The 11,313-nt window shown below is 42.8% G+C and overlaps 1 long non-coding RNA gene across 1 annotated transcript in view; it reads right to left on the reverse strand.

Moving 5' to 3' along the window:
* Window positions 1–1,119: 1,119 nt before the first annotated feature.
* Window positions 1,120–11,313, reverse strand: part of LOC111826870 — a 59,600-nt gene continuing 49,406 nt past the window's right edge. Inside the window, exons 2-3 of the long non-coding RNA XR_002830306.1 lie at window positions 1,805–1,842; window positions 1,120–1,248 (exon numbers count right to left, since the gene is read on the reverse strand). This is a non-coding gene — a long non-coding RNA (uncharacterized LOC111826870). The remainder of the gene's footprint in view (window positions 1,249–1,804; window positions 1,843–11,313) is intronic.

Below are 11,313 nucleotides of genomic sequence, written 5' to 3' on the forward strand. Positions count from 1 at the left end.
TAGAAACCCAAAATTTTGCAGAAGTCCTTAAAACTTAAAAAAAAAATCCCATCCAATAGTAATTGCTATAAACTTTATAAGTTGTTTTAGGGTTTTTTGTTTGTTTATTTAAAGTCAGAGAAATGGCTGCTTGGAAAATTGGCTTCCAATAAATGTCTTTCATCAAGAAATTCACTCCTATCATCCTGCTGTCTTGCACTGGCTACCCACTGGGCACCCCCTGCCAGATGGTTTACACCATCCTCTGCTGAAGCTGAGAGACTTGCGACCTTGTGTTGAAATGGAGGAGAGAACCCTGAAGGCTGCCCGGGGTCAGTCTGGAAGTAGAGGAGAGCCTCCAGTGTGGGACTTGGTAAGACAGACATCACCGAGCCTGCTCCTGTGTGTCAGTGCCTTACCTGGCTTCAGTGAAACAGCTCTCCTCCTTCCAGGTGAACAGGATGAGTCCAGAGCATCTTGTAGCTGGAAAGGAAGGGAGTGCTAAACAAACAAACAAACAAACAAACCCCCACAATGACAGAGGTCATGTCAAAAGGACACAGAAGTTATATGAAAGAGCCCCCAATGGCCAAAGCTGGAACAAGTTAAGAAAAAAATAGTATTGGATTATAAACCAAGATATTAAAAAAAATCCATGAGTCCATCCTGATATAAATACATGATTAAACAAATGAGGGAGAATAGAAAAATATTCTATATAGAATAATTCCAAATAATTGATGTGGAATACCTCACCTTCAAAGGGATGGAGCATAATTCCCCACTTAATGCCGGTGGTCTTGATCCAGCATCTAGAAGGGTTCAGGAATCTGGAGAAGGCGCTGTGTATAAATTAATAAAGAGTCCAGAGACAAAACAATTTTGAAAGGCATTTTGGGGAGTCAGAGAAGACTTAGCTAAAGGAACTAAGTTCTCCTTGTCTCAGGACCCCTTGCTATTTATTAACACAAATTGTCCTAAGGCAAAGTAGATATACATCAAAGGCCAGGGTTTAGTATACAGAATCCATTGTCAAATTGGAAGAATTGCCTACGGCTGTTCAGGTGTTTGGCCAGTAGGAGGCAATAACATGTAGATTAAGATGCCCTCAGCTGTCTGGCAGCAAGCAATCATTTTATGCTTCCTTTTCAGGTTTGGGGAAATGCCCTCAGCCATCTCCAGATGATTCAGCCCTGCTGACATGCTGGAATTGGCTTCCGGCACCCACTCCTTACGTTGGGCTGTGCATAGCGACTTCCTTCCAGAGTACTGTATGGAAAGGGAAAAAAGAGTAACTTTATAGTAGTAGAAAATCTGACAAACACTACCTCAGCCTGGTGATCAAGGTCAACATCAACAGTGATAAGTCATACTGATAGTATGTACCCTTTTTTAAAAATATTTTTTATTGATTTCTTTACAGAGAGGAAGGGAGAGAGATAGAGAGTTAGAAACATCAATGAGAGAGAAACATCGATCAGCTGCCTCCTGCACACTCCCCACTGGGGATGTGCCCGCAACCAAGGTACATGCCCTTGACTGGAATCGAACCTGGGACCTTTCAGTCCGCAGGCTGACGCTCTATACACCAAGTCAAACCGGCTAGGGCAGTATGTACCCTTGATATCATGTGATGAAAATGGCACTTCACCCCTGTGCTTTTCCTCCCCACAAAACCAGAATCCCAACCTAAGCAAGAGTAAAACAACAGATGAATTCTAGTTGAGAACCATTCTACAAAAGAGTACTCCTCAAAACTGTGAAGGTCATCAAAACAAGGAAAACCTGAGAGGCTCACAGTGTAGAGGACCCTAAAGAGGCTTACCTGAAAACCGCATGTACTGTGGTATCCTGAGTGGAATCCTGGGAAAGAAAAAGGACAGTAGGTAAAAACTGAGGCAGTCAGAATAAAATAAGAACTTTAACAATAATGTATCAATTAATTATAACAAACGTACCACACATCACATTATTAAGACGTTAATAACAGGAACCTGGGTGCAGAACATAGGTGAATTCTGTACTATTTTCTCAATTATTTTGTAAATCTAAAACTGCTCTAAAAAATAAAGTCTATTTAAAGTACAAAATAAATATTCTATCTTCCTGGTTCCCATCTTTGTCAGCAGGATCCCATACACAAAAGAATAATAGAGCAGAGCCTTTCACTAGAAGGGCAAACATGTCCCTGTCTATGTGTCTAAAACCTTGTTATATCCTGCATCCACATATATTTGACGGCATCTTCTTATATTGGATTTTAATCATATTAGTGCATTGAACCAAATTTAGCAAGATGAAATTTAATGGGATAAGTGTCCCATCCAAAGAACTCTGGGATTTAGCTGACACTGGGATTCAACAGTGTAATAGGATTACTCTCAGACAGCAGCTCAGGAAGCAGACAGGAGCATGGCTAGACAAGAGGTGGCCATGGTCACAGGCCTTCCCAGTGAACTGCTATTGTCTTGATCGTTCTCCCTGATCAGCCAGTCCTTGGTTTAGTCACCTCTAGGCCCAATATGATGTTGGCTTCATGCCCATTTTGTGTGTGGGTGTTTACCTCAACCTCGTTCCCAGGCTGACAGCCTTTGCTGGCAAAAAAAGCCAAATAACTGTAGAGGACAGTAACAGGATTATATGTGAAGAGAGTAGCTAGCATGTATTGAGTGATTACTCTATGCCAGGCATTATGCTAAATGTTTTTCGTATATGATCCTGTTTTATTCTCTGTCAAAAGATGCGGCCGCCGCTGAATGCCTGGAACAAGAAGCTGGAAGCATTGCTATGTGAGGGAAGGCTGTGCTTATAAGCAGCAGCGTCTCTGAGCAGAGCAAAGAGCTGCACTGACATAGGGTTTAGGCGAGCATGGAGTTCAGGGACTGCTGCTTTTTCAGATGTAGAGGTATTGGGGATGCGTTGGTTGGTATTTAGCTCTGGAAACATAGTGATTTGAGTAAGACAGTTGTTGATAGGCTGCCCTTTAGAAGTATAGTGAGGCTACTGCTAATCAACTGTTTTTAAACATGAGCCGCCACTGGTTGGCTTACTGGTTACTGTGGCAGGGTGTCATTGATCAATCCACATGGGTTTAAACCTGATTCTGATGATTACTTGTTGCACAAGCCAAAGAAGTGGTTCTTTTCTTGGAGTGGAGTATCTTTTTATTATCATGTCCTGAAACCCTATAATGTAATTACTATTATTATTATCCTCACATAGAGATTTAAAGAAACAGATTGAATTAAGTAACTGGTTTAAGTCACAAATTAGTAACATGGGACTTAAATGTGGCTCTCTCTCTCTATATAAGTCTTTTTCTTAAGCCCTAAATTATACGGGGATAGGATAAGATGGGAATAATATTGCCCCACCTTGTACTTATCATACCTTGGGTATAGGTGAGGTATTAGTAATCTAGAACATATTCAGAAAACAATAAGGAGGTTAAAAAAAAGAAAAAAATAGTTGCTTTATGTTTTAGTTAGGGTTTGCCAGAGGAAGAGATACATAGGTAAGTATCTAGATGAAGAGATGAAGATATATAGAGATAGAGATAGAGATAGAGATAGAGATAGAGATAGAGACAGAGATAGAGAGATATAGAAATATGACAGAGACAGAGAGAGATTTAAGGAATTGGCTCATACAATTGTGGGGCCTATCAAGTTAGAAATCTGTAGGGAAGGCCCATAGGCTGGAAATTCTGGCGAAAGTTGATTTGCAGTCTTGAGTCCAAATTCTGCAGGGGGGGGGGGGAGAGCGGGGCGGGCAGGCTGAAAACTCAGACAGCATTTCTTTGTTGGAGTCTTGAGGTAAAATTGTGTTTTCTTTGGGCGAACTGTCTTTCCTCTTAAGGCTTTCAACTGATTGAATGAGGCCCATCCACTTAATGGAAGGATAGAGGGTAATCTGCTGATTTAAATGTTTATTCCTATCTATAAATACCTTCACAAACTTCTAGAATAATGCTTGACCAAACAACTATAATGCTTGACCTATCCATGTGACCTTATAAAATTAACCATTATACTTAATAAAGATGAATTAAAGGGATCAGGGATATTTAGCTAGAAGGAAAGACACAGATGGTTCATGATAAAGTCTACAAATATTTGCAGTAACCTTGTACAGAGATGGGGTTAAGTAGTATAGTGTAAGTTTAGGGACATGGTCTTCAGACAAAACTGAAAATAGTGAACATGAGAATGGATTTTACAGAACTCACATAGCTATTTAGTGAGAGTGGGGGTTTGAACTCAGAGATTTTGTGCTCTGTGAAGATCAGGTAAGCAGTTCCTTTTGAGATGGTTTAAAGGCTGTATTTCTTCTCCTCAGAGTACCTGAAATGCCTCCTTCTTATTCAGGGGTTCTAAATAACTTGAAAGACTTGCATGGGAACATGGGAGATATGTGCTTTACAATCTGAGATAATTAGGAATGAAGGTGAACCAGAAAACAGCTTGTTAAGAAATTTCCTTAAAATCAACCCATGAAGCCTTGACCTGTTTGGCTCAGTGGATAGAGTGTCGTCCTGTGGACTGAAGGGTCCTGGGTTCTATTCCAGTCAAGGGCATGTACCTTGGTTGCGGGCACATCCCCGGTGGGGGGTGTGCAGGAGGCAGCTGATCAATGTTCCTCTCTCATCGATGTTTCTAACTCTCTATCCCTCTCCCTTCCTCTCTGTAAAAAATCAATAATATATATATTTTTTAAAAAGAATCAACCCATTAAGGTGCAAAGGAGAAGACTGGGGAAAATAACGCATCCAGTTAAGCAAAAGCATTTTGTTATCATAGAACCTTTTCCCTGGACCTTGGAATTCTTGAATCAAGCTAAGCCCTCTCAAAATGGGACTAGTACATCCAGGAGGAAGATACAAGGTGACACTCCAACACTTCAAATACCTACTTCCATCACACATCTCTTGTTTTGTATTCTTTCAGAATTTATTCAGGACAAAAGTTAAAAGTCAGGCTTACAAACTGCCTATCCATAAGCACACAGCTTAGAATACTGACTTAGTTTATTTTGACAAATTTTAACTAGCACAATTTAATATTAGACAAGTTTATTCATTTAAAAATAAAATGTATTTTGTATGGAGAAGAACAGAGAACTAATAACATGCCAAGCTAATATATGTATGATTTTTTGTTTACCGTAGTAATCTGTAATTTTTACTCTGCTATCAGCTATTTGGTAGGTAATGACATTCTTCTACACTTTGCACTGCTGGTGGAAAATATTGAAGATATACCCATGATTGTCAGCTATGGCCAGGAGACCCGGGAGATTCAGTTCTCTGATGAGGACAAGTTGCCTTGAGTCTGTGAAATGTTATACCAGGCATTTGCTAAATTTGAAGGGAGTAGCAAGTGGTGACAGAATAACAAATGTTTATCAGTGACCTGTAGCAGTTGTGCAAATGCCAGGAAAATAATTTCCAGGTGATTTCACAGGTATTTGTAATAGATCATAAATCAAAATGGTTGCTGGCTTCTATCATCATGTATTCCACCTTGAATTTCTAGAGTATCCCCTGGACTGTAAATATAAAAGTTGTTCTCAAAAATATAATTATGTCTACTTTAAATGATCCAGCAAAGAATAGACAGATCTAATTCGAACTCCCACAATTACCTCTTACTCTCTGAATGTTCCCTGAGGTAAATTCTTAAGTAGAAATCAATTTTAAATTGTAGAAATGGAGCCCTACCTGGTTTGGCTCAGTGGATAGAACGTTGGCCTACAGAATGAAGGGTCCCAGTTCGAGTCTGGTCAAGGGCACATGGCTAGGTTACAAGCTTGATCCCCAGTAGGGGGCGTGCAGGAGGCAGCCGATCAATAATTCTCTCTCATCATTGATGTTTCTATCTCTCTCTCTTTCTCTCCCTTCTCTCTGAAATCAAGAAAATATGTATTTTTTTTAAATGCAGAGATGGAGTAAGGGATGAATTCTCCATTTTTATTAAACATTTGCTCTGGTAGGCTACCCCACTACACTGTAGGATTCAATAGACCACAGAAATGCTTGTGACGTGTTTTCTAAAAGTCTCACCCACAGCTTTTTTGGTCCCTAAATAATTCTGGCACCATAACCCATTAGTGTCTACTCTCTATACTCACTCAATTGGCTGTGGACTCATAGACACTTCATTCCAGGTAGTACAGAAACTCCCCAGAAGATATATGTATCAGTCAGAGTTCTCCAGAGATACAGACTAAACAGGACATACACACACACACAGATACTATAACATGTATGTGTGTGCATATATGTATGTATTTGTGTTTATTTATGTATAGTATATATATAAACACAATATATAAGATTTATTTTAAGGAATTGCCTCTGATAGTTGTAGGGACTGGTAAGTCTGCAATCTGCAGAGCAGGCTGGCAGAGTGGCAATTCAGCAGGATTTGATGCTGCAATCTTGAGGCAAAATTATTTTTTCCCTGAGAAACCTCAGTTTTTCCTCTTAAGACCTTCAACTGATTAGAGGAGACCCACCCACAGTATGGAGGGTAAGCTCCTTTACTTAAAGCCAATGGGTTGTAAATGCTAATCACATCTACAAACTATTGTCATAGCACATCTAGGTTAGTGTTTGACCAAACAACTGGGCGTCAGATTTAAACCCTCAGGTTCATTGGCTGAGGGCCCCCCAACATCTACCCTTACTGCACCGACTGCCTGGAATGCCTTTCCCTGAGATATTACATGGCTAGATCTTCTGGTCATTTAGGTATCAGCTCAAATGTCATCCTCACAGGCGCTTTCCCTGGCCACTTATCTATGCTTGCTCAGCAACCCTTTCCACCCCATTTTCTCTTTCACAGTTCTCTGTTTTATTTTTGTCATGGAAATTTTATTCACTTTGTGGGGAAAAACACATACATATTTATCTCCCCCACTAGAATGTAAGTTCTATTACAGCAGGTCCATGTCTATCATTACTTGTTCACATCAAAAGCAGTGTCTGGCATATAGTAGGCATTTAATAAATATTTGTACAATTAATAGACCCAATGAGGCAGGTAGCTCATTCTACTTTTATTTTATTTTATCTTAAATATATTTTTATTGATTTCAGAGAGGAAGGAAGAGGGAGAGAGAGAGAGAAACATCAATAATGAGAGAGAATCTCCCCACACTGGGGATGGAGCCTGCAACCCGGGCATGTGCCCTGACTGGGAATCAAACTGTGACCTCCTGGCTCATAGATCAATGCCACTGGGCCACACCAGCTGGGCATGGTTGATTCTATTTTTAAATAGCTCAAATTATGAGAAAGTTGTTACTATGCTAGGCTGAAATCATCCCTGTATGAAAGACCATCCATTTGTCCTAGATTTATCTTCTAGACCTCCCGGAATAATTATTTCTCATTCTATATCTGTAAACATTTGAATACAGTGTTCTTGTCTCCTATTAATCATTTGTTATCCAGGGTAAATGCCTTTAGTGGTTTCCAGAGCCTACCCAACTTGGTATCCAACTGAAGGATCTCTACCCTAGCGTGGGCCTGCCAGAGTGGAACACATCATCCTGTGTGTTGTAACCAGCACAAGTAGCAAGACTGACACTTCCAAGACCTGAACACTATAAGTCTATTAATTTGATCTAACACATCATTATCATTTCTAGGAGTCATATCACACTTCTACACACACATAAATGTGCATGCTTATAGTGGCTAATCATTTACTAAACACCTGACTATGCTGAACAGAGACTTTATGGGATTAAAAAAGTTTATGTATCTATCCTCATAGCACATCTAGGTTAGTATTTCTCTCAAGAAGTCTAAAATCCAAGAAGAAAAAAACTATTATACATAATGAGAATTTTCAGCAAAGGAAGAAACTTTAAAGGGCATCTAGTTTCATCTTTTCAGTTTATGGAAAATGCAATGGGGCCCAGAGTAGCAAGTGATGAAATGATAATGAACAAGACAGGACACAATGTAATGGAGTGATTATCATGGGTGCAGACAATAAGAGCAAAAGAAGAAATTCAGAGGGGGAAGAAAACCAGTGACACTTTGAGGTGCTGGTGAGAACCTCACAGAAGCAGCCTGAGTTTTTGGGTGTGGAGAGAATTTGGTATGTTGAGAACAGATGGCGTTTGGGAAAAGTGAACCCGCTGAGAGGACACAAGACAGGACAGAGCCTGGTATGTTCTTGAGACAAACTCACAAGAATAAATGGCAATAAGTTATATAATATGTAGTTACTAAAATAATAGTAAATAGCACTAGCTGGTTTAGCTCAGAGTATAGAGCGAAGGCCTGTGGACTGAAGGGTCCCAGGTTCGATTCCAGTCAAGGGCACATGCCCGGGTTGTAGACATGCAGGAAGAATGCAGGAGGCAGCCGAACAATGATTCTCTCTCATCATTGATGTTTCTCTCTCTCTCTCTCTCTCTCTCTCTCTCTCTCTCTCTCTCTCTCTCTCTCCCTTCCTCTCTGAAATCAATAAAAATATATTTAAAAATAAAATAATAATAAATAGACTTTGTAAATGTAAAACTACAGTTTTACAGAAAGCATACAGACAAAGGTGAGCTCTTAACAGACACCAGATAATTTATGGATAATGCTCATGTAAGTATCAAGAACATGCTGTGACTAGTAATAACTAACCAGACATCAAAAGGATGCATATATCACCATGCTATTTATAAGCTATTTTTCTTCCAAAGCCCTCTGAATACTTCCAAAGTATTAAAGTCTAGAAATAGTCCAATGAACATAGTAGAAAAAATATCAGTGTTTATAAAAGAAGGAACTGATTCATGAAAAGGAATACGAATTCTCTAAGTTTTCTTCTGACCTGTTCTCTATATTTGTCATAGCATGATTTGAAAAAAACAAAAAAGGAAGAGAGAGAAAGAAGGAAAGAAAAAAGGAAGAAAAGAGGGAAGAAAGAAAGGAAACCTATCATTAAAATTCTGTATTACTAGAGGTGTTGCTTGCACAACATTGTGAATGTATTAAAAGCCACTGAATTGTTCACTTCCAAATAGTTAAATTTATATTATGTAAATCCCACCTCAATTTAAAAAATCTTATTACAATTTAAAAAATCTTATTACAATTTAAAAAATCTTATTAGTTTGGAGAAAGTATTATAATAATACTAGAGGCCCGGTGCACAAAAATTTGTGCACTTGGGGGGGGGGGAAGGGGGGGTCCCTCAGCCCGGCCTGTGCCCTCTCGCAGTCTGGGACCCCTCAGGAGATAATGACCTGCTGGCTTAGGCCTGCTCCTGGGTGGCAGAGGGCAGGCCCAATCCCTAGGTGCAGCCCCTGGTTGGGCTCAGAGCAGGGCTGATTGGGGAGTTGGGGCGCCGCCCCCTGTCATGCACAGAGCAGGGCAGATTGGGAGGTTGTGATGCCACCCTCAGTCACGCTCTGGGTGGGGCCGATTGGGGGGTTGGGGCACCGCTCCCTGTCACACTCAAGGCAGGGTCGATGGGGAGGTTGCAGCGCCACCCCCTGTGATGCACAGAGCAGGGCTGATCAGGGGGTTGGGGCGCTGGCCCCTGTCACGCACAGAGCAGGGACCATCAGGGGGGTTGGGGCTCCATACCCTGTCACGCACAGAGCAGGGCCAATCAGGGGGTTGGGCGCTGCCCCCTGTCATGCACAGAGCAGGGCCCATCAGGGGGTTGGGGAGCTCCCCCCTGTCATGCACAGAGCAGGGCCGATAGGGAAGTTAGGGCACCGCCCCCTGTCACACACAGAGCAGGGCAGATCAGGGGGTTGGGGCGCCGCCCTCTATCACCCACAGAGCAGGGCCGATCAGGGGGTTGGGGCGCCGCCACTGTCACACTCAGGGCAGGGCCGATGGGGAGGTTATGCCTCTACCCTGTCACACACAGAGCAGGGCCCGTGGGGTGGGGGGTTGCGGTGCCGCCCTCTATCACCCACAGAGCAGGGCCGATCAGGGGGTTGGGGCACAGCCACTGTCACACTCAGGGCAGGGCCGATGGGGAGGTTATGGCTCTACCCTGTCACACACAGAGGCAGGGCCTGTGGGAGGGGGGGTTGGGGCGCCGCACCCTGTCACACACAGAGCCGCAGGGCGATCAGGGGATTGGGGAGCTCCCCCCTATCAGGCACAGAGCAGGGCTGATCAGGGGGTTGGGGCGCCTTCCCCTGTCAGGAACAGAGCAGGGCGGATAGGAAGGTTGGGGCCCCGCCCCCTGTCACACACAGAGCCGCATGGCGATCAGGGGGTTTGGGTGCTGCCCCCTGTCACGCTGATCCAGTGCCAGGAGGCCTCGCGGCTCCGCTGATCCTGGTGCTGGGAGGCATATTACCCTTTTACTATATAGGATAGAGGCCTGGGGGCCGGCTGGTTTGCCCTGAAGGGTGTCCTGGATCAGGGTGGGGGTCCCCACTGGGATGCCTGGCCAGCCTGGATGAGGGGATGATGGCTGTTTGCAGCTGGTCACACACCCTTCAGGGTGGGGGTCCCCACTGCGGTGCCTGGCCAGTCTGGGTGAGGGGCTGAGGGCTGCTTTCAGGCTGGTGGTTGTTGACTGAAGCTCCCAACCGCTCCTTTTTTTTCTCTTTATTTTATTTTATTCTGGGCCAGCTTTAGCTCTGGCTCTAGCTCTGAGGCTTCCGCTGCTGAGCTTTCTATAATCGAAACAATGTATAACTCCAGCTCTGAGATCCCTGAAAGCTGGTTTCTGGGGTTTTGTTTAGCTTCTATATTTGTTACAATGTTTCTTAGAGTTGCAGCTCAGAGGCTGGCAAGTCAGGCGGGGAATGTTGGAGTCTGCAGTCACTGGAGCAAGCAAGCCTCATGTTCGCTTCCAGCTGCCTGGCTGCCGGCCGCCATCTTGGCTGACAGTTAATTTGCATAAGGATATGCTGATAAGCCAATGGGAAGGGTAGCGGTCGTACGCTAATTACCATGTTTCTCTTTTATTAGTGTAGATAGAAATAGCAACACCTGAAAATTCCCTTCTTCTTGGTTTATAAAAACATTTGCTTTTACTCTTTGGTTTCAGATGATTCACAAGCTACACTGATCTCAACTTTAAGGTGGAGCAGTGTAACCCTGGCTGGTTGACTCAGTCAGTTGGAGCATCGTCTGTATACCAAAAACCAAAAATAGTTGAGGGTTTGATTCTCGGTCAGAACACATACCTAGGTTGTGTTCTGATTAATGTTTGCACATGTGCTAAAAAATCAATAAAAGACATATCCTCAGGTGAGTATTAAAAGAAGGAAGAGGAGGAGGGGGGGGAGGGAGAGGGAGAGGGAGGAGGAGGAGAAGGAGAAGGAGAAGGAGAAGGAGAAGGAGAAGGAGAA

The sequence above is a fragment of the Myotis lucifugus genome, unplaced genomic scaffold (assembly GCF_000147115.1).
Source record: "Myotis lucifugus unplaced genomic scaffold, Myoluc2.0 scaffold_107, whole genome shotgun sequence".
NCBI lineage: Eukaryota > Metazoa > Chordata > Mammalia > Chiroptera > Vespertilionidae > Myotis > Myotis lucifugus.